Source organism: Calypte anna, chromosome W (genome assembly GCF_003957555.1).
Source record: "Calypte anna isolate BGI_N300 chromosome W, bCalAnn1_v1.p, whole genome shotgun sequence".
In the NCBI taxonomy this organism is placed as follows: Eukaryota; Metazoa; Chordata; class Aves; order Apodiformes; family Trochilidae; genus Calypte; species Calypte anna.
This window is the reverse complement of record NC_044276.1, coordinates 19,634,569-19,657,832: the sequence shown is the minus strand read 5'-3', so window position 1 is coordinate 19,657,832 and position 23,264 is coordinate 19,634,569. Positions and strand designations below refer to the sequence as shown.

The 23,264-nt window shown below is 38.9% G+C and overlaps 1 protein-coding gene across 1 annotated transcript in view; it reads right to left on the bottom strand.

Annotated features, from left to right (window-relative positions):
* LOC103532556 (nipped-B-like protein) overlaps positions 1-16,006 on the bottom strand; it is a 100,242-nt gene extending 84,236 nt beyond the window's left edge. The window contains exon 1 of the mRNA XM_030468350.1: positions 15,554-16,006. The gene's annotated coding sequence lies outside the window, so the exon portion shown is untranslated. The remainder of the gene's footprint in view (positions 1-15,553) is intronic.
* Between the last annotated feature and the right edge of the window lie 7,258 nt (positions 16,007-23,264).

Genomic DNA, 23,264 nt, shown 5'->3' with positions numbered 1-23,264 from the left:
TCTCAGCCCATCAATTCAACATGTCCAGATCTGAGAAGTATTCTTATAGTGCAGCAGATCAACACTCCAAACCAACTTAGTGTCACCTGCAAAGTTGCTGAGGAAGCACTCAATCCCCTCATCTAGATCACTGAAGAAGATATTAAACAGGACTGGCCTCAAAATTGAGCCCTGTGGAACACCACTAGAACACCAACTGGATTAATTTCCATTCAGCACAACTCTCTGGGCCCAGCCATGCAGGCAGTTTTCAACCCAGTGAAGAGTCTATGCCATGAGCTGTCAGCTTCTATAGGAGAATGCTGTGGGAGACAGTGTCAAAGGCTTTACTGAAGTCCAGGTAGACAATGTCCACAGCCTTTCCTTTGCTGACTAGGTGGATCACCTGGTCATAGGAGACCAGGTTGGTCAAGCAGGACCTGCCTTTCCTGAACCCATGCTAGCTGGGCCTGATCCCCTGGCAGTCCTGCATTTGCCATGTGAGTACATTCAAGATGAACCTCTCCATAATTTTTCTGGGTACCGAGGTCAGGCTGACAGGCCTGTAGTTCCCTGGATCCTCCTCTTCCAGCCCATCTTGTAGATGGGTGTCACACTGGCAAGCCTCCAGTCATCTAGGACCTCCACTGTTAACCATGACTTTTGGTAAATGATGGAGCAAGACTTGGTGAGCTCCTCTGCCAGCTCCCTCAATACTCTCAGGTTGATCCTATCAGCCCCATAGACTTTGGAGCGTTCAGATACTGTGGCAGGTCATTAACTGCTTCCTCCTGGATCATGGGGGTGTTGTTCTGGTCTCTGTCCTAATCTTCCAGCTCAGGAGGCTGAATACCCTGGGGATGGCTGGTCTGACTAATGAAGATGAGGGCATTAATTATCTCAGCCTTTTCCTCATCCTTGGTTGCAATGTTTCCCCCACACACATACATCCAATAAAGGATGGAGATTCTCCCTGGCTTTCTTTCCGTTCTTGATGTATTTGTAAAAAGATTTTTTTTTTCCTTTATGGCAGCAGCCAGATTGAGCTCCAGATGGGCTTTTGCCTTCCTAATTTTTTCTCTGCATGACCTAACTAGATCCCTGTACTCATCCCAAGATACCTACCCCGTCTTCCAAAGGAGGTAAACTCTCCTTTTCCTGAGTCCCAGCAAAAGCTCCCTGTTCAGCCAGGCCAATCAGATTCCTCACCATTTCATCTTACATCACATGGGGACAGCCCACTCCTGTGCCTTTAAGACTTCCTTCTCGAAGAACATCCAGCCTTCCTGGAACCCTTCATCTGTCTCCCAAGGGACTCTTTCAACTAGTGTCCTAAACAGGCCAAAGTCTGCCCTCCAGAAGTTCATAGTGGAGGTTTTACCTCGCTAAGAAATGAGAACTCTCATCTCATGGTCACTAAGCCCAGAATGGCCTCTGACCACCACATCTCTCACCAGAGCTCTATACAGTCAAAACCCTCCCTAACATACAGAGCCACCCCACTGCCTCTCCTTCCTCACCTATCCCCTCTGAAGAGCTTATAGCATTCCAGTCATGAGTCATCCCACCATGTCTCTGTGATGGCAACTACATCATGGGTGTCCTGCTGCACAATGGTTTCCAGCTCCTCCTCTTTGTTGCCCATGCTGCATACATTGGCGTAGATGCATTTGAGCTGGGATATCAATTTCACCCACAACCCTAGAATGACACCCCTACTAGGCTTGGTTTTATCCCCTTCCCCCTCTTCAAACCTAGTTTAAAGCCCTCTCAATGAGCCCTACCAACTCTTGAGTGAGAACTCTTTCCCCATTTGAGACAGCTGAGCTCCATTTCTGGCCATCAGGCCTGGTGCCATATAAACATCCCCCTGATGAAAAAAACCCAAAATTCAACCAATGGCACCAGCCTCTGACCCACGCTTTCATCAGGTGTGTTTTCCTTTTCCTTTCAGTGTTCCCTGTCACAGAAGGGTTACAGGAAAACACTACCTGCACTCCTGGATCTCTCCATTTGGCCCAGCTCCCTGAAGTTGCTTTTTATTGCCTTAGGACTTCTTTTGGCAACCTCATCACTGTCCGCTTGCATGACCAGTAGCAGGTAGTAACAGAGGGTCATACCAGACCCAGGAGCTTCCTGGTTACATCTCTGACCCCAGTCCCAGGGAGGCAGCAGACTTCCTTGTGGGAAGGATCTGGTCAGCATCTTGGGGCTTCTGTTCCCCTCGGAAGGGAATTGACCACAACTACCCTCCTTTTTTTCTTAACAGAGGCAGTCATAATGCATGGGGCTGACTGCCTCAGGAACTCCCAGGATGGACCTTTATCAACATCCTTGTTTGCCTGGTTCTCCAGTTCCAGAGGCCCATATCATTTATGTAGGAGCAACTGGAAAGGTGAGTGAGGCCTTTTTACTGACATAACTTTTCTATAAAATTTCAAAGATGTCATACATTGTTTTTATTTTGCTTTAGAGTAGAATATCATTGAAAACTGCACAATATACCATACAGAGAGAAGGTTCACACTAGTTCATGTTATTGCTAATACAAGTAAACAAAAAAGCCATCATATTAATATATGGTAATCCATATTTACCCAAAAGTCAAGGAAATTAGGTATATTGAAACAAAAAAGTCCATGCACAGATATCTGTTCTATTATACTAAAATTTTAAGTTTTTAACATCTTCCAAGCAGGCACAACATTTCCCAGGACCTATTATAGTAGCACACTTAGGAAGTCAGTATTCCTAAATCATCTGTATTTTTAATCAAACACTGCAATACTGTGAAACGAACAATGAAATTATTGCAAATCAATAAATATGCCTCCTCAGAAATCAAATTTTCCCCCACAAACTTACCCAACTCACCCAAGCTGAAATATATCTGTTCATATTTTGCAAGGTGAGAAAGGGAATAAAGTCTTTCAATCTTGTTCACCTCACAATTTTAAAAAGCTCTCATTCACTAATCTGTTATAACTCACAAACCAGAGAAGGCCTCATTCATACTCCACCCACCCAATGTCTTCTGTCAATGCTCTCAAATAAAACAGGACAATAATTTTACTCCCCAAGAGCTCTTCCATGATGTGGCTTTTTCACCTCCTTAGGAGAGTTAGTGATTAAATAGCCAATTTCAAAATTGGGGGAAGGGAGAGAGATGAGTAAGCCTTTACTAATGAAAAAAGATTTAAACTGTTTTTTCAAGTAGAATATTAAAAATAACATCAAAAGAAATCCAGAAATCTAAGTCTCAATGTAAGAATGGCTTAATTTTGGTTCAGTTAAACCTGTTTCCAACTTCAGTTACTGAAGTATTCATGTGACCTTTCCAGAAAGCATATTCAAATTATATCACATATACAAGCTCTTACTAAAGCAAGGAGATGATGAGATTGACAAATAGAAAGCATGGAAAAAATCTAACTACATAGTAAATTGGAAAAAGTGCTCTTAGAATTACTTCTTCAAATAAGTGACTGGTAAAGTCTCACAGAGTATAAACGCACTGCTACTACTTCACTATTCATTAATATATATAAATAATGAAAGAATATTTTTCATAAGTCACACCTTCTGATATGAGGAAGATGGTCAACAATTCAAAATTGAAATACAAATTGTGTTTTTTCATTTGTGAATGTTGAGTTGCAGATATCATTTTCTTGATTAAACAAAAATATACACCAGGCCAGGGACACAGTTCCAAGTTACTGACTGAACTGCCAAGCTAACTATGTTATGGACAGATGGAGAAGGCCCAAGAACTGCTCAATCAGTCCTCACAGGATCACATCAAGATAATCCACACTGAATCCTTCCATCTCTGCCTGAATCTAACCTACAGATATTCTGCTTATATTCTATGTACTTAATTCACCACACTGAGCACTTCATTCTCATAATTTGTTCAACTGCAACAACTTGCATTGAAATATCCCTTTTTTCTAGCAAGGGGATGGATTTTAAAATGCAGATAAGTTATATTTGAGTTTTACATATGTTGATAAAAAAATTAAGCCAAACACTGAAATGGGATTATTGTGACTATATATTTTAATTATTTTAAAACTAAACATTTTTAAATATCCTAAAATAAGTTTTATGTATTTCAGGTCATCCTGTTATGAGAAAAATACAGTTATAGCTGTTTGCCTACCATCATTCACTGCTGAATGAAATTGATTATGTACAAAGACCTGAAGCACAGCACTGCTATACAATATAAGTAGGGCAGTACCTGCAAGGGAAAACTAAAGCTGATCTTTGCAGTCTTGCCTGGAATGCAGGTAATATAGACCTACCTTTTAGAGAAGCAGCTCAACCTTTCTAGTGTGAAACATTATTTCATGAGTCACAGGCTCACTCTAAAGAAGATTCTCAGTTCTCTACAGATTTGCTACTGCAGAAGGAATAGAATCAATTTGTCTTTTTTTCCAAACTGGAAATTACTTTAGCACAAAGGAGACCCAGAGACTACACATCTCTATGGGAATATTATGGCAATGCAGAAGCATTAAAAATTAAGCACGATACCCTTCTAGTTTCACTCATGCCATTTAAACAGAGACCAGAAGCAGCTGAAATGGATCAGGCCTTAATTACCTGTTCCCCAGGGGTCAGTTGTGGTCCAGTCCTGTTCAACATATTCATCAGTGACCTGGATGAGGGGACAGAGTATATCCTCATTGAGTTTGCTGATGATACACCAGGAGTGTTGACTGATAAATCAGCCATTCACTGGGACCTGAATAGGCAGGAGAGTTGGGTGGAGAGGAACCTAGTTAAGTTCAACAAAAGCAAGTGCAGGGTCCTGCACCTAGAGAGGAACCCCATTCACCAGTACAGGTTAGGGGTTGACCCGCTGGAAAGCAGACGCAAGAAGGATCTTGGATTCCTGGGGGACAACAGGGTGACCATGAGCCAGCATGTACCCTTGTGGCCAAGAAGCCAAATGGCATCCTGAGGTGCATCAAGAAGAGTATGGCCAGCAGGTTGAGGGAGGTTATCCTCCTCCTCTACTCTCCCCTGGTGAGGCCCCATCTGAAGTACTGTGTCCAGTTCTGGGCTCCCTAGTTCAAGGAGAACATGGAACTGATGGACAGGGTTAAGCAAAGGACTATGAAGATGATCAAGGGACTGGAGCATATCTCATGAGGAAAGGCCAAGAGAGATGGGTCTGTTTAGCCTGTAAAAGATTGAGAGGGGATCTCATCAATGCTTATAAATATCTAAAGAGTGGGTGTCAAGATGATGGGGCCAGGCTCTTCTAAGTTGTGCCCAGCGCTAGGATAAGAGGTAATGGGCACAAACTGGAACACAGGGATGTCCTGGTTTGGGCCAGGAGTAAACCAATTTTCTGTCTTGCAATTTTGCTTTCAGCTAAGTCTCTTCTAAGTAGCTATACTTGCTGAAATTAACAGCAAGTTTCTTAGTCTCTGCTTCTAGGACTGATAGCACTCGATGGTTATAATTGCTGCTAGAGAACGGTCTGCAGAACCAAGGCCACTGCTCGGTTCTGAGAAACATCTTACGCTCCAGAAAGAGAAAGGGAAGAAAGGGTTCACACCTGCAGCCCTCCTTTAGGGAGGAGTGGACAAGACAAATGACCAAAATTGACCAGACGGAGTATTCCATCCCATACGTGTCATACTCGGTGTAAATCTTTGGGAGCACAAAGGTCAAGTTCATTCCTTCTTCTGCTTCTCCACCCATGGCTGGCATCCTGGGAGGATTCCATCCATTTGTCTGCCTGTGGTCCCAATCTGTGCCAACCTGAATTTGTTTGTTCCTGCCTCCAGCTCCCAATTGCTGCTGACTCCAGGAGTCCAGCCTGGGACTTTTCCAGGGCTGCCCTGCAGCCTTGGTAGTGACGTGAGCATCATTGGGAAGGGGGGGGAGGAACACGATATCACTTTTTGTGTATATTGGTATATATTTAATAATTTTGTTTCCATCACTACTGTTTCATTAAAGCTTTGTATTTTAGTTTCCAACCCATAAGTCTTTCTCCCTTATTCTCTCTCCTTTCTCTGCCAGGAAGGGGGATTAATAGAGAGCATGTGTCAGTCATTTGATTGCCAGCCCAGTGTTAAACCATGACAAGGGAGTTTTATCTAAACGTGAGGGTAACCTACTTTGAGGGTGGCAAAGCACTGGAAAAGGCTGCCCAGATTTTTCAGATTATCCAATATTAATTTACATTTGTGTTTTCCAGGTTTGTATGACTAAGAACTTGAGTTACCACCACCACTAATTATTTTGAATGTTTACTCACAGCAAACATCCTTTTCTTTTTTCAAACATTAACATAATGCTGATGAATATGTTAGTAAGCCACATGAGCATTGAATTTATTAAACTCAGAATTCAGAAAACTATTGCAAAGAAATCACAAATGGGAGCCTACCACTACATTTTAGCAATTAGCACTCCAGACCACAACCTACAACATCCCCCCAAAATACCAACATCTTTAACTCACAAAGATTCATAAAGTGCTTAACAACAAATTGTTTTGTCATAATCAACCACAAGAACAATGCTAAGTAATTAAGATAGACTCATTAAAGCTACTCTTGGTCTTAATGGGGTATATCTGATCTACACAATCACAGAAACCACAGAAACAAAGAAAGTTAGGGGTTGGTTGGAAGGTACCTTGAAAAATCATCTAGTCCAACACCCCCTGCCCAGAGCAGGGTCACCTACAGGAGGTCACATGGGAACAGGTCCAGGTGGGCTTTGAATGTCTCCAGAGAAGGAGACTTGACAATCTCCCTGAGCAGCCTGTTCCAGTGCCCTGTCACCCTCACAGTGTAAAAAGCTTTTCCTTATATTTATGTGCAATCTCCTATGCTCAAGCTTGTATCCATTGCCCCGTGTCCTATCATTGGACATAATTGAGAAGAGCCTGGCACCATCCTCCTGACATTTGCCCTTGACATATTTAAAATACATTAATGAGGTTGCCCCTCACTCTCCTCTTTTCCAAGCTGAAGAGACCCTCAGCCTTTCCTCATAAGGGAGATGTTCCACTCCCTTAATCATCTTAGTTGCTCTGCACTGGAATCTTTCAAGCAGTTCCCTGTCCTTCTGGAACTGAAGGGCCCAGAACTGGACACAATATTCCAGATGCGGCCTCACCAGGGCAGAGTAGAGGGGGAGGAGAACCTCACTGGACCTACTGACCATACCCCAGGCCTCCAGTCTGTCCAAATTTTGCTGAATGGTCACACAGCCTTCAGGTGCATCAGCCAGTCCTCCTAGTTTTGTGTCATCAGCAAACTTTCTGAGAAGACACTCTATCCCATCATCAAGGTCATTGATAAAGATGTTGAACAGGACTGGACCCAGCACTGATCTCTGGGGGACTCCATTAGTCACAGGTCTCCAGCTGGACTCTGCACCATTGATCACCACTCTTTGGGCTTTATTGTATAGACAGTTCTTGATCCATCTCACTGTCCATTCTTCTATCCCACATTTCCCAATCTTAAAATTATCATGTATTATTTAACAAAAACAAAAAATGCTTCTTAAACAGTTTTGTGTGAACCAATTTATGATCAACAAATTCAGTGAATAAATATTCTACTATATTTACTAATATTTCGGGACTAACTTTTTAAAGTACAACTGAAATGCTAAGTTATTTCAGGAAGCAAATATCTTACTATATATTTACCCATGTAAACCTATTGAAGGCAATGCATTTGCAGAAGTATAATCTTTAAGCATTGACATAATTCAACTAATGAATCTGTATGCAATTTGATTTACAGAATATTTGTCATAACCATGCACATGAAACTAAACTGAGTTCTTTCTATCAAGATGAATATTATTTTACTAATAAAATCTCTATGTACAGCAAATTTAACATCTTTAATAACCAATTCTATTTCTATAGGATCACTTTTAAAACTAAACATCTTTTAATTTTTCTTTGGTTGAAAATCTGATTGAAAACCCCATGTTGAAGATGTGACTTTTTAAAAGCCCTCTAATAATGAACAGTAAACAGTCTATATCAACTCAAAGCTTTCTAGACACAGGAAATCATACATCCCCCAGCTGAAAGATCACATTTGCAAAGTCAATCATAAGCTAATAAATGCCCCTTGCATTCAATAATTCTAACACAGTCTTTGGATTATATAATTGTATAACATTCTCCTCCTACCCCTGGGCCCAATCTTCATTCAGTTTACAGGAAGCATCTGCTCTGGAAATGAATTAGAGGCTATTCATAAGACTCTATGGTCTGTTGAGTACATGACTCACCAACTTTGAGAAAAAATGAAAGAGAAGTATGAAGTAAAAGTGGCTCCATATCAGATAGTAGGAAACAGAAAAATGCCACTCTTGGGAATCTGATTCTATTACTAATGGCAAATATTTCTGTTCCTTTCTTCCTGCATTCTCTGAAGTCCAATTTGAAGAATCACTGATTAGTCATACTTATAATCCAAATTAAAAAATCTGTTCTAATATTATCACACAATACAAAAATAAGTTAATTTAAAATTCAGGTCCTACAGTTGCTCTAATTGGACTTCCAAAGTTATAGAGACCAACTTTTGCATCTCGGTTCCTAACCTGCATGATTACATACTCTCCCCACAAAAGGATTAAATAAATAAGTATTTGTGAAGCCTTCAGAGAAAAGCCCATGAGGAAATTAAGAATTCTGTCTCTGGAGCAGGATTTAATGATGTGAAATGATTAAGACACACACTGAACACCAAAGAGAAATCAAAATATTTAATAATGAAAGACAGGACTGGAAGCAATCTCAAGTCTATCCCTCTCCCCAAGGCAGGATCAACATTAAAGCAAATTCTAGAAGGCCTGGCTTTTTTGTATTGGGGGGAAGATAGGGTTTGTTTTGGTTTGTGTTTTTGTTTTTTTTTTTTTAATCTCTATTAAGGCAGCTACATTAATTCCACATAGTCATTGAAATAGGCATCCTATTGTAGGAAAAACTAGTGACAAGAGACTTAGACTACCACAATGCATTCAAATATAACAAATGCAGACTACATAAGTAAACTAAACTACAGAATTCCCTACCATTTGCTCTTACAAGAAGTATTCCACATTTTTGAGACAATTCAAACAATAAATTTCTGTGTGTGAAATAATGCTTCCTTGCCCAGCCAATCCTCATTTTGTACTTCTGGCTTCTCAGAACATTTGTTGTTCTTCCTCTCTCTGGTCTCTCAATACATACTTCCCACACATTCCTATCCCTGAACTGCTTCTTTTGACTGTACACCCAATTCCAGAGTACACTTCTGTCTCAGTTTCTTGTTAAAGCTCTTTCAGTTCTGTCTGTATCTTCACTAAGGACACCTGTGTCTGCCCCACTAGACCCTTTATTCAGTCCTCTTAGTTCAGTCATTACTTCCTTAGGAAGTCCAAGCTCCTACTCTCCTACCAATTCCTGCCCTTCAAATTCCCATTCATTTCCCATCTGTTTAAGTCTGGTTCCAGTCCACCACTCCTTTCCTCTATGTGTTCACCCTTCCACCCACCTGCAGCCTCAATTCTTGTCTTTTCCACAAATCAGCACTGTAGATAAACAGGGAATGGGCACCAGAAAACTAGGGTTCTGTATCACATCTCACTACATTTTTATTAGGAAAATACTGTTGCACATACAAAATTGTTCAACTTTAATGCCTACAATCAGAGAAGACAGCTAATTTTTCAGACACTAATAACTTGCCCTATTATTTGACAGATTTTTGAATGACAACAAAATGCACATCCCTAATGCAGAAAAAATCACCTCCCTCGAATTTTAAGTTCCTCTCCCAAAGACTGGTGGGGTTTGAATGACTTGAAGAAAAGGTCAGAAATTATTTTTTAAACATTTTTTTCTCTAGCATGATCCTTCAGAGACAGTGAACTACTTTGGCTTTAAGCTTTGTTAAGAGTTGGTCAATAAAGGTCAGTCTCCCAGCATAGAAGATTTCAGCCCAAATGACTGAAGTTTAACAAAGTCAAAACTAAAATAAGCACTTTTAAATAGTAAGCCTTAAGAAACTGAGAGCAATCACTACCATTTTCACCTATACAAAACAAGCAGGTAGCAACATGCATTCTTAAAATTAACTAGCAACTCTGTTAAGCAATGCTCCATCATCATATAATGGTTTGGGTTGGAAGGGACCTTTATAACTGGCAAATTTTAATAGGATACACTGCAGTTTTTCTATGTTACAAGTTATGCCTCAACAATATTTTTTTAACAAACCAGCCAGGAAGAACCAATCATCACTGAGAATGTTCATATAAGAAAATTCATTTCCCATTATTAAAAAATAAATACTGGATGAATGAATGAATACAGGTTGGGAGGAGAATGCATTGAGGGCAGCCCTGAGGAGAGGGACTTCGGGGTGATGGTGGACCAGAAGCTTAACATGAGCCATCAATGTGTGTTTGAAGCCTAGAAAGCCAACTGTGAAGCACAGACAGCTGGTCAAGGGAGGTGATTCTCCCCCTCTACTCTGCTCTCATGAGACCCCACCTGGAGTGCTGTGCCCAGTTCTAGAGTTCCCAGAATAAGATGGACATAGAGCTCCTGGAATATGTCCAGAGGAGAGCCACTAAAATGCTCAGAGGGCAGGAGCACCTCCCCTATGAAGACAGTTGCTAAAGAAGTTGGGGTTGTTCAGCCTAGAGAAGAGGAGGCTCCAAGGTGACTTTAGAGCAACCAATATATGAATATCACGTATCTGAAGGGGGCATACAAGAAAGCTGGGGTAGGGCTTTTTACTCAGGTGTGTAGTGAGAGGACAAGGGGAAATGGTTTAAAACTTGAAGAAGGGAGATTAAGTTAGACATCAGGAAGAAATTATTTAATTTGAGGGTGGTGAGACACTGGAACAAGTTGCCCAAGGAAGTTGTGGCTGCCCCCTCCCTGGAAGTGTTCAAGGCCAGGTTGGATAGGGCCTTGAGCAACCTGGTCTAGTGGAAGGTGTCCCTACCCATGGCAGGGGGGGTTGGAACTAGATGATCTTTAAGGTCCCTTCCAACCCTAGCCATTCTATGATTCTATAATTCCACCAGAAAACAACATTTCAGAAACAAAGTATTTATAACCTCATCCTTTCTAAGTACTTGGTCAACATAGAGGAGAGATGGTTAACTCAAACATGAAAGACATTGCACCATTTAAATCTGGACTTTCTACATCCCAAAAGTAATATTCTGGCTAGGAACATGCTTACTATGCCTCTGAACAGTAAGGCTTTCTTAACAGAGCCATACAGCAGCTGGACAAATGACTGACAACACAATGAAATGGTCTGACCACTAGGCTTCAGAGGTTTTCCAGTCAACCAGCTTACATCAAGTGCAACCCTACAGCCAATAACCAATACTTAGGAAATTCTCCAGGTTTGATAGTTCCTGCTGGAAGTTAACAGAATAATATTTTGAATCTCAGTCTACGTTGTAGGTGGGAAGTAATTTAATTTCTCCCCTCCCTTTTGCTAAGTGAAATTTTTCCATAGTCAACAGTAGAGACAAGAAGCAAGACACAAATCATAGGTCTTGCACCATCTCCTCACTCGCAAAGTGCAGCAGATGTCAATATAAAGCATTTCTCACACGTACTTTGGGAGTCAAGATGTATGCATATCAAGAAGTATGCATATAAGACTAAGAAAAACAAAAATATAGATGTATTATATTAAAGTTTTTTAGAATACAAGCCTTTAACAATTGTCATTTCAAAAGGACTTCCTTTTTCCATTATTAAAAGGGATTGTTATTATACAGGGTTATTAGCTATAATACACATATATCACCAATTTTGATCATTTCCTTGTAGGTATGATTCAAAATCAGAAGCTAATCTAACATGTACTACATCTAATAAATGCATATGAAAGGCAAGACTGAAAATGGAAATATTGAAATGGACAATTTTTTCAAGTGTTATTTTTTTCTTGTGATGTATTTTGCCACACTAAATAGCTGCTCTAACACTGGATGACGCACCAAACACCTACCAGACACCAAAGTTATTGTGATTCATTTTTTTTCCAATTAATCATGCCCGTAACTGCTGTCAAAATGTCCACAGTGATGAATATCGTATACTCCTCTAGAATAATTCCTAGAAAGCATAAATTAAGTCTTGAAATTCATAAATGTATTTCCTATGTCTAGATATTCAGAACAGAAGTATATTTTTTTCTAGTTACTATCAATTGTCCACTAACTGCAATTCTTATGCAACAGTTATGAAGCAAATTTAATATAAATTTAATATCATTACTTTAACACTTCATAATTTAATACAGGCATAAAAGTATGACACTTGCCACTGAAGACAAGGAAACTCGTCATACCAATTTCTGGCTCAAATCAACTCACTATTTTTCATCCAGTATCCTTCAAAATACAGTTTATTTATATTATAGAGGAATATACACATGAAACATTTATGATTAAGACTGTATTACCTTACTCATCATACACACAAAAGAAAAAAAAAGTCATTTCCTTGGATTAGAACCATCTATTGCCTTGATTCTGCATGAAGCGTCAAATGAACATTAACGTACATGGAGTTTCAAACATGCAATGATGTTGAACTGGGGTACATGCACTCTTATGTAGAACAGGGATCTATAAATGGTTTTAGTGCTTTTCTAATCCTATTTTATTTCTCCCAAATCAAAATTTAAACATTTCAAATGTAAAAAAATATTTTTTTAACATACCACTATAGAAAGTATAAAAACAGCTTTAAAATATAGCAAAAGGCTAAAAATATAAAAACTGTACACAGGAAAAACTCAATTTACAAGGTAGTCAAAAGTACAAAATAAAAGATAAGAAAAAATATTTTCCTCTTTCATTTAAAATAATTGTTACAACTAAAATCTCAAGAATAATTAATTTTGTATTTCTGTAACATTAATAAGATAAATACATTCTCCTTAAGCAGCTAGCTCTTGTGATAAACAGTGGACCAGCATAAACTCCTAACACTAGGGAAAAAGGAGTATGAAAGTGAGTCCTGCCTCCACACACACTCTTAAATGTGCTAAAAATACAATGTAAACCAAAAAATAGGTAATCTTATAAACATTTCCACATTAAGTATTTCTGTATGCTAAATATCTTTTTTTCTGAGATAAAGAAATTTACAACTACATAAACTGTGATTGTGTAACTAATTCAGGATTAAACACATATGGCTTAGAAGAAGAAAACCAATAAAACTCATCACAAATAGGTAGTATCTATTTTTCATACCAGAAAAGTGCATGCTTTCTGAACAAAAAAAAAACCAAAAAACCCAAAAAAAAACAAACAAAAAAAAAAAAAAAAAAAAAAAACCACAAACAAACAAAAAAAAAACCACACACACCAAAGCAGAGACAGTGTCTTAAGCACATCCCTTGCAAGATAAACTTGACAGGAATTACATAACTACAGTAGCTCATTTCCTGCTGGAAATATATGCCTGGTATATTTAAATAAAGCTCCTTAAATGAAAAATAAGTCAGAGAAGTTCACTACTGCTAGTTTAACAAACCCATTTTTGTAAAAATGAGACCTGTTTGAAACAGACAACTAAATAAACACTAGAGCCCATGTTGCTTCCTGATGATGAAAACTACCCAAGAACTTCGACTACTTCTGCACAGTCTGTCCTTTGCTTTAAAGCAGTTACACTCGGCCTCTGCATATTACGAACCAAAAGAAAACAGCAATTCAGCTACCACATAAAGATTGGGACCATTAGAGACAATTAGTGGCTCCGTCTGCAATTCAAAAAGTTTTAAAATAAAGAGCTATTTTTTCGATGTGCAAATGGTTCCTCTCCTAGCACGTAGGCCTGAGGCCCTGTTGCAAACAGTGTCTAACAGGACCAGGCAGCACAAAGACAGGAATGGGAGATTGGAGGGAGGGAGGCCAGGATTGGAGCTCAACAGGATCTTCAGGCTTTTTAAATTCAAACTGCTCTCTGACCAATACGAATCACGGATACACTACTGACTACTACAGTGATTTACAACGTTAAAAACATGCCTTCTATGTGACAGCGATATTAACTTCACCCTTTTAAACATGTATCAGGGCACACAGAGACACACAGGACAGCACAGTTTATAAGACTCTAAACACAATATATCAGAAAGTTACTTCATTAGATGTATTAACTACTTATTACAACAAATCTGCCTGAATAACTAAAAACCTACTGAAAAATTTGTATAATTATGTAATGTTGATACTTGTCGCCTTTTACAAATTTCCTTTCTGTATGAAAGATGAAACTTGGTATCTCAAAATTTACCTCAATTATGTAATTTCTGTGGGAGTATTTTTATTAGTTCACAGGATGTTTAAAATATACTTCAATTTTAATAATTCTCACCACTACCACAAAGTAAGTCCAAGATTTACTTTACTGTAAATTAGTTACCATTTATAAAGACCTAACACTTAATCGACCACCATTTACAAAACACATTTGACCTGTTAAAATGACACCTAATTACATATTGAAACATAATGGACACAAACAGCCAATAACAACCTCAGGATCTCAAAGTGATAGGGCCTGACAAGAAAGGATGGCACTTTTCAAGCATTCCTCTCCTTTCACTTAATTAAATTTACTCTTGATTCTCAAGTAGGGCAAGATCTCATCTTCACCCTGGTCCCTGAAATGTCATAAACATAGCACCCACGACCCCTCTCCTGTTTTCTGTTTGGTAAGATTATAGAATTATTTCGTCTGAATTTAGTACATATTCCTGTAACACATACAGCACATGATCATTGAGATTGTGTGGAGTATCTGACACAATATTATTGTCTATCTATATTTCCTGGGTCTGCAGGTGTCCATGTTGTACCAACCACCCCACAAGCGCTAGTATTACACTATAAATATAACTATTAACTACAATAATTAATTACTATATTCTTTAAAGATTAAACCTCTGCACATTCTAAAATCCATGTTGCATTCGAACTTCTGAATGTTCAGAATGGAGTTGGTTAGAAGAAGGTAAAAGCAAAGAGAGCTAATCTTTTTGTTTCTGGGTATATACATTGTCTCTTATCCCCTATTCTTCCCCCATTTCAGAGGACTGTTTGCGCTGGGACCTTTCTTCCTTGCCCTTGCCCAGTGAAGTTATAAATATGGCAAAGGATCAGTGTACATTTGCGGCTAATATAGTATTGTTTCCTCCTGCTCCTCTCCCAGTTGAGGCCTGTCACTGAGAAACCGTTTCGCCTTTCTAATCCCCGAGCTGGAGTGAAGGCGCTGGCCGGCGGGCCTGTGCTCTCCACCGGGCCTGGGCCTCCCGGCAGCCCAGAAGAAACCAATCTGCTCCACCAAACCCGAGCGCGCAAGAAGGGGAGCTGCGAAATAAAACACCTCTGGTAGCAACTTATTTCCCTCTAGCCCAGATAACAACTAATCCCCCCTGCTCCCAGCAGCGCTAGGCCTCCTGGGCTAGGAGGCCCGGCCTGCTGCTGGAGAGAGCAGGGAGGGGAAGAAGAGACAAGAAGGGGGGATTACCTGAGCAAATCGGCGTTTGAATCCAACGAGAATCCAAGAGAGGGGGAAAGAAATTCGCTCCCTTCCTCCTCAGAGGAGCTGCTGCCACTGCTAGGCCGCTGCGGAGCAAGAGGAGGAGAAGGGAAGATAATGTAACAACAATAATCCAGGCCGGGAGGGGGGCTGGCTCCTCTTCCGTCTCCTCCTCAGTACAGCGAACATGTAGAGCAGGGGGCGAGCGGCCAAGACAAATCCCTTCCCCCTAAGCCTGCTTCACAACATCAACCCGGGACGAGCCGAACCGGTTCCGAGACACACTCGGAGCGGGAAAGGGGGGGCAGCAGCCAAGATGCCGTTGCCGCTCCCTCTGTATATACAGGTGGAGAGGGTGGCAGCCTGGGTACAGTGAGTCGGTACCGGGGGGGGGGGAGGGGGAAGGAGGAGGGGGGGAAGGGGAGGGAAGGGAGGGGAAGAAAAAGAAGAAGAGGAGAAGGGAAGGAAAGGATCAGATCCTCTGTGTGTCGCTCGCTCGCTCGCTCGCTCTCAGAACAAAATGCCGACCGGAAGTGCAGCTGCAGGAATGACTCCCTCCACTGGCGCCAAACACCGACAGCCTCCCCCTTCGCTGCCACCCTCTCACTCAACCAGCTTCCGCCACGGCTACTGCGCTTGCCTCACACCGCTCTCCTTCCATCTCTGCTGCAGTTAGCGGTACTTTCCGCCATGCCTCGCCTAGCACCGGCGGACACAACTGAGTCTCCGCTGACGTGGCTGTCTCCCTCCTTTACCACCTCTTCAGGTGCTACCTGTTTCTCATTATTTTCTCTGCCCTTCTAGTGTGCGGAACAAAACCGGAGTTAACGCTTAGGCCTGCACTGAGAGGACAGTGGTTTTGTGATGAAGTGACTGTTGAAAAAAACACGTTTGGGGTTTTATTTTTGCCTTCCTAAAGGAGGGTAGGGAGGAAGACTGCAAAATACCACCTTGCAGGAGACAGACTTAAAAAGGTGTCATAAAATGAACTCACAAAGGTGGCAGTCCGTCCCCCGCTCCAACGGTTGAGAATGCGTTAGACTTGGGATACTTGGAGTTATCGTTATCGTTCAGGTCTTTGTGAATGTAAATAGGCCGTGTCGCAGGAACTGAAGCAGCCGAAGCTGAGAGATTGCCAAGGTGAGGAATTTCCAGATGGATGTACCGAACTAGAGTGGCTTTTTAAAAAACCTTTTTGGACGAGCACGGGGGAAAATGCTGATGTTCAAATGAAGGACCCTTTCCTGGAGGCTGAGGCTCCCCACCGCCACCAGATTTACTGAAAATATTTTAATTTGGGGCTGTGAAAGAGAATGCCCTAGTCTGAAAGTTTTTCTGGTTTTCCTTTCTACAGGTAAAACTGAATAATCACAGAACAGGATAATAGCATTTATATTTGATGAATTAACTATGTCTTTTCCTATACCATACAGTTGGACACAGCTAGCTTTAAATATCCTGTGACATAAACACAAACTTAAATCTCTGGATGTATATTATTTGCACAAAGGGATAATATCTTATACCAGTGCACTTGAATCTTTCCAAGTCTTAGGATTTCCTGAATAATGCTCTGTCTTTAATACGCATTTAAAATGCCTCTCTCAAGCTTAAAGAACTATTAAATTCATAATGTTGGATGAATTAAAGTTAATTTTACAAGTGTATGTGGTTTTGTTTGAAAGTACAGAAATAAGATGGCACTGGAGAATATAGTAAGTCAGTACTGGAAATACTAATATCTATTAGGTACATACTCATGTAAATTTAATAGAGACAGAGTAAACTGGGCTTTGAAAGAAATGTGTTGTATACATTTGTTCCAAGTTAATATAAAAGATCCCAGTCATATAAATGTTGGTTTTTTTCATTCAATGTTCAACTTCAAGTTATCCATTTGAAATAAAGATAAATAATTGGTGTAGTAAATGAAGCATGTTCCTAAGTTTTATGCTTAATTTAATGCACTGCAACTCTGCAAATCAAGGGAAATTTTTATTTTCTTCTTTTGGTAGCAAACTAAAATTTAATAAACTACCTGTTTTAGAGTTCACATACACATATATATGTGAACACATACACCTATGAATTCAAAGGAAAATTATATTCTAAAATTACAAAGTTGGCCCAGGAATATTACTTCAATCTACTTGTGATTGTTACCAATTTCTGTTTATGAAGTCTTCATGTGATTTTAGTATTTTGTTAAAGTAATGGGGGTTTTTTCTTAATTGGTGATTTATTGTGTAAATAACATGTAAATACTGACATTTTGCTTTTCAAATGTAGGTGTCTTCCCTATAAAATATGGATTAGCCATCAGGACATAACACCTATTTGACTACTCTTTTTCTGTTGGAATTTTCCAATTAGAATGTCATTGGACCATTTATGGTTTTAAAATCCTGTTCAACTAAAAGAATTTGTAGAAATGGCTATTTTGTCTGAGTACTATGATTTTATTACCTGCATAAGAAAACAACTAATTTAAGTCATTAGTTGGTTAAAAAGGTGGTATTGTAACAAATCGTTGAGACATTAAATAATTTAATATTTTTTATTGCATTAGACATTACTGTAATCCACTTTAAAAAATGAAAGTGCAAATTCTTCCATTCCATTCAGACAAGTTATTCCCTGTATTTTTTTTGTATTCTAAGGTCCACTCACAATAATTTATTGTGGAATGAAGGCTCACTGTTCCTAAAATAGTATTTTAGTATGCGTGAGGTTCATCTCATTATGCCTGAAATGCCCAGAAAAAGGAACAAAACCAAGTATTTCCAAATATTACTGGAAAGTATATAAAAAAATACTTCACACATTATTTCTGCTCTGGACCTAAATCGGGTGGTCCTAAGGAGGTGGTCCTAATCTGTATGGGAGGAGCTATGCAGTCATGCAACCATGGATGTGGCACACTAAGGAGCAACTACTGCACTGAACAAAGCTGGTGGCAGTGCAAAGGAAAGCAAAGCTCTCTGAATTGCCCTGACAAATCCTCACCTATCCACATCCTGAAAATGAACTCTAAGTTTCAGGGTAAAGCTTTAGAACCTAATTCTGCTGCCTTTGATGAGAAAACATCTTGCCATAAGCAAATGACTGGACTGACATAAATCTAAGCTATTTGCTCAGTCAGTTATTCTTGTTCTTCAAAGAGAACAAATAATTAAGTATTTTTTGTGTAACTTTAAAAGGCAGGAATCTTCATGCAGACAGTAAAGTTTAAAAAATTTATTTCTCAAGCATTTTTCACAAAAATTATGTTAAATGTAGGTACCTCTCCCTTCTATTTGCAGTTATGTACTGAGATAAAAAGCTTGCTAGTTATAAAGACAGTATGTGTGTGTACACTGTTGAAAATAGTGAAGAGACCTCTTTGCCCTTTTTATTCTGATGTTAACTTCCCTGACAACTACATGTTGTTATTCAGCTTCATAAATTATGGACAGCATGTAATATTGCAGTAAAAGTACACCTGACACCAATGTTTTCTTAGAAGTTGCTTTTTGTCTCTTTAAGGGCTGGCATAACATATAGATACCTGTCATTTTAAGGTTTTAATGGGATGTACAAACTTTATCATATTTATCTGTTATTAAGTTATAGGTAGTATATATTTCTGGGCAAAATTTTTAAATAAATAGGATGTGTTGGTAAAATATTAAAAACCATTATATATTGTTTTTTAAAAATAATAGAAAGGAACCCAGCTCATTATCAGAATGTAATATAGTAATGCAATCATATAGATATCATCCTAAGTATTACAATGATTGGGAATCTAGTGTTAAGGCTAGACTACAACATTAAATAGGAAGAATGTAATGCTGAATACTGTATGACAAGTAAGATAAAATTATGTTCTTTGCAGTGACTTTTGTTCAAAGGAGCAAATAATAGCACTAAGTAATTAATTCACTGGTAAACATTCTTTGTGAGAACTAAGCAACCTAAATATCAGATTTGGCCTTCAGTGGTACAGATAAGAAAAATAGTCAAATAAGTGCAGATTGAGGAGTAAAATATTTGTATGGGTACATGCTCTAAGTTTTGGGTTTTTTTTTTCTGGTAAACCAGATGGAGTTTTTTCTTATTCAAAATATTTATCATCATTTACCAACAAGAATTTTATATAGAATAAAATATTTTCTTTTCTAAGTGATTAGCATCTCTACCATGTTATGGATATGCTTCTATATGTATGAAGAAGGGATATGAATTTCATGGCAGATATACATTTTAAAATGTGTACTTGTAAAAAACAGTTCTGTATAGAGGAAAAATTATAAAAAACTTGCATTAAAGGAAGTAAAGAAATTTTGCAGAAAATAAAAGCCCTTGTGAATAAAAGCCTGGTTAATTATAAGGCGAGTTCTTTTGATTACCTACAGAGGTAAAGGGAAAAGGGTACCCTAGTATTCAAATCTTACCCAAAGGCTTCCCAGTGGGGGGGAAGAGAGGCTCAGCCCATTGACTGGTCCAAGAGGTCAGAGGTGTCCTTCCCTGCAATGTTATCTTCCCTAACATCCATCCCCCCCTAACTGTTTTTATACTACTTTACTGACAGGTGGAGCTTGAATGACTCTAGTCAAGCGTATCTTTATTGTGATTGGTGCAAAGTTCTCTCGCTTCACGTTTAAAGGTATAAGCTAAAAAAATTCAGTTCGCAGCCTCCGTGAGGGGTGGTCGCACCTTGGAGGTGGGTAACTTTAGGGATGGAGGTGTGGTTTTTATATTAAAATGATATTATAATGAGCAAAAGTACACTCTGGAAACACCATTTGTCAAAGGGTGGCAGGTTGTTGGCCCGGGGTATCAAAAACGCAGTTAGTTGGTATTGTTGCCACAGAGCGTGGCCGTGGTGTCTCCACTCCACCCTCTATGCAATTTCTCTTGAAGTTAGCACACTGAGTACCCCTGGTAGGGCCACATCTATGGTAGTCATGGTACACTGGCCACATTCCATCAGCTCCAAATGCTGTACCTTTCTTAAAGAGCACAAATGCAGTCTGAGTCATTTCTAGCAATTCTAGCAATTATTCCACAAAGTCAAAGCTGTAGTATTTTCATCTGAATGTTACTGTCATTTTTTGATTATGCAAGGCACAAGGGATTCTGAATGAAGTTAAAAATATAATGTAAAATATTAAATTTAGACTATTACATATGTATAACAATAAAATACATTATCTAACAGAAGTCAGTGATAGATTACTCTGCTGGACAAGTGGACTGTCCCAGTATTGTTATATTAGGGCTGTAAGAACAGACCTAATAACAGTTGTTCTTGTAGGGAAGATAGATCATCAATTATACATTATCATTAAAAGAAATCTGAAATTGGCTAAAGATGCTTTTTAGGCTTTTTTCTGTGGATTCTCTATTAGTGGACTTGAGAAGGGAAGCAGATACCATCCCTGCTATAACTTCCTCAACTTCCCACCAATTCATTTTTTTCTTTAATCTGAGCCTCTCAAAAGTCTTGGTTTAGACAGGCACTGGGAAAGCAAATGATTGTAATGTTTTATAATAGAACTATAGAAATTCATGTCAGTTACATAACAAATCCCCTGCATTTTCATACAAGAGCTGTGAGGGCCACTGATTTATTTTGAGAGATAAAGATAAAAACATTCAGGCATTGTTTGGGGTTTTTTATTTTTTTAAGCCATAAAGGTAAATTGATACAGCTTCGTGGGTGATGTAAACACTTTGAAAATATGAAATATGTCTCTCAAATCAGTATTTTTTCTGCTTTTTTAAAAATATTAAACATATTCTCAGTTAACAGATTTTTACCCCAAACTTAACTAGCTTCTGTTTTGTATCATGCCTGACAGGCACCTAAAGATAAGACCACTAATCAGAAGGTCTCCTGGTATACTGTCAAGACAAAGATAATAAATTTAGCAAGGTAACAAGGACTGAAAGATTACAATAATTTAAAGAGAAGTTGTTGGGATGGCAAATCTTTGCCAGTCTGTGTGCCAGTGATTTATGAAAAGACAGAACCCCTTTTTGCTGTATAAAAACTCAAAGACAAAAGGAGAAGATGCTGTCTCTCTCTTCCCCCCCTCCCCTTCTTCTCTCGCCACTTCGGCTTCAGCTACGGGGCAGCACTAGCAGAGGAAAGAGCAAAGAACAGCAGCCAAGCAGGAACGACAGGTCCTATGCCACCTCCCCCCCAGCCAGAGACCAGGGCCAGCAGATGGCGATAAAACTTAACTGCTCTCGTTTTTTCTTTCCTTTTCTTAACAACTCTCTCCTTAGAGTGACTAATTTATGTAAAATCTCTCCTCTTGTAATTTTGGTTTTTTCTTCTAAAGGTGGTGATATTGTCTCCTTTCCCTGAAATAAATCTTTGTAATTTGCTTAAATCATGAAGCCTGTTATTTTTGTTAATTTGTGTGATGTCTATGAGTAGTGGCTGATTTTTCCTCACAATCAAAATATAAAATAATAGCTCAGATTGTAACAGTGGGTCAGCAAGTTAATTAAGTTAATTAAGACATTCATCTGGCAAAGGACAGAAATTAAAATTTTGCCTAATGGACTTGTATTCAGTGTATCTAGATCTAGAAAGAAATCTGAGAACATCATATCATGCTTATATTGCCTTGCTGCTCCCTTTTTAATGAAATTAACAGTAAAAAGAAGATTAAAGGCAGAGAATTTATTTAGGTGATCATGTATGTTACAAGAACTTCTTGGGCTTAGGCCTGTAAAAACTGCTTCTTTGAAAGAATGCAGAATTTTTCCATTCTTCAAATACTGAAGTGTTAACCATCTCAAGCAAAAGATTCAATGGCTACATATAAACTAATAGGTTAAATATGACTCTGGCATTGAGGCTGGTAGCCTTACGATGTTTTATGTCCTTATTATTAAATCATTCTCTTCTTCAAAACAGGATAGTCACATGCATCTACTGCCCATTGGGAATGGTTCCTGACTCACACTAACTCCCAAACTGTGCCCAGGAATTGTTTGGGAAAGTACTAGCTGGCATGTTTTCAGCCTGTGACAAGGTCTGTTTGAACATTTTAACACACAGTTTTTAGACAAATTATTTCCAATTTCTGTGAATGTTTTGTGGGAGTTTCATTTACAGTGCATTTTATAGGCACGCCTAATGCAGTCTCCTTGGAGTGATTAGCCAAAAGGAGGATAAGAGGGAACTGTGGTCTCCCACCTAGAGATAAATCATATTCATATTTCAAATTAATTCTTTATTTAAGTCATTAATCACCTAATTATTTTATCCAGAAACATGACAAAAGAAAGTTGATTGAAATTTTTCTATCAACTTAGATATTTATTCAAATGAAGACATTTGAGAAAGTCCTTTATGGTGGCTAAAACAATCTTCTAACCTGCAGCAGATGTCCTTCTTTCTTTTAGACATCCTGTAGCCATGATGAAAGGATGTTACTCTGAGAACGGGAACTGAAAACACATATTGTGCAATAAAATGAAAAACTATGTCATTTCTGTACTCCTTTAAATTATGGCTGTTAACAATTTGTGATTAAAATACCTTCTAAGATGTAATTTATTGATTTTAAGGCAAAAATGGAAAAGGAGTAAGGATAAATAAAACATCATTGGTTATTTTCTGGTGTTTTTCCCCTCTACTATGTTCTTGTGAGACCCCACCTGGAGTACTGTGCCCAGTTCTAGAGTTCCCAGAATA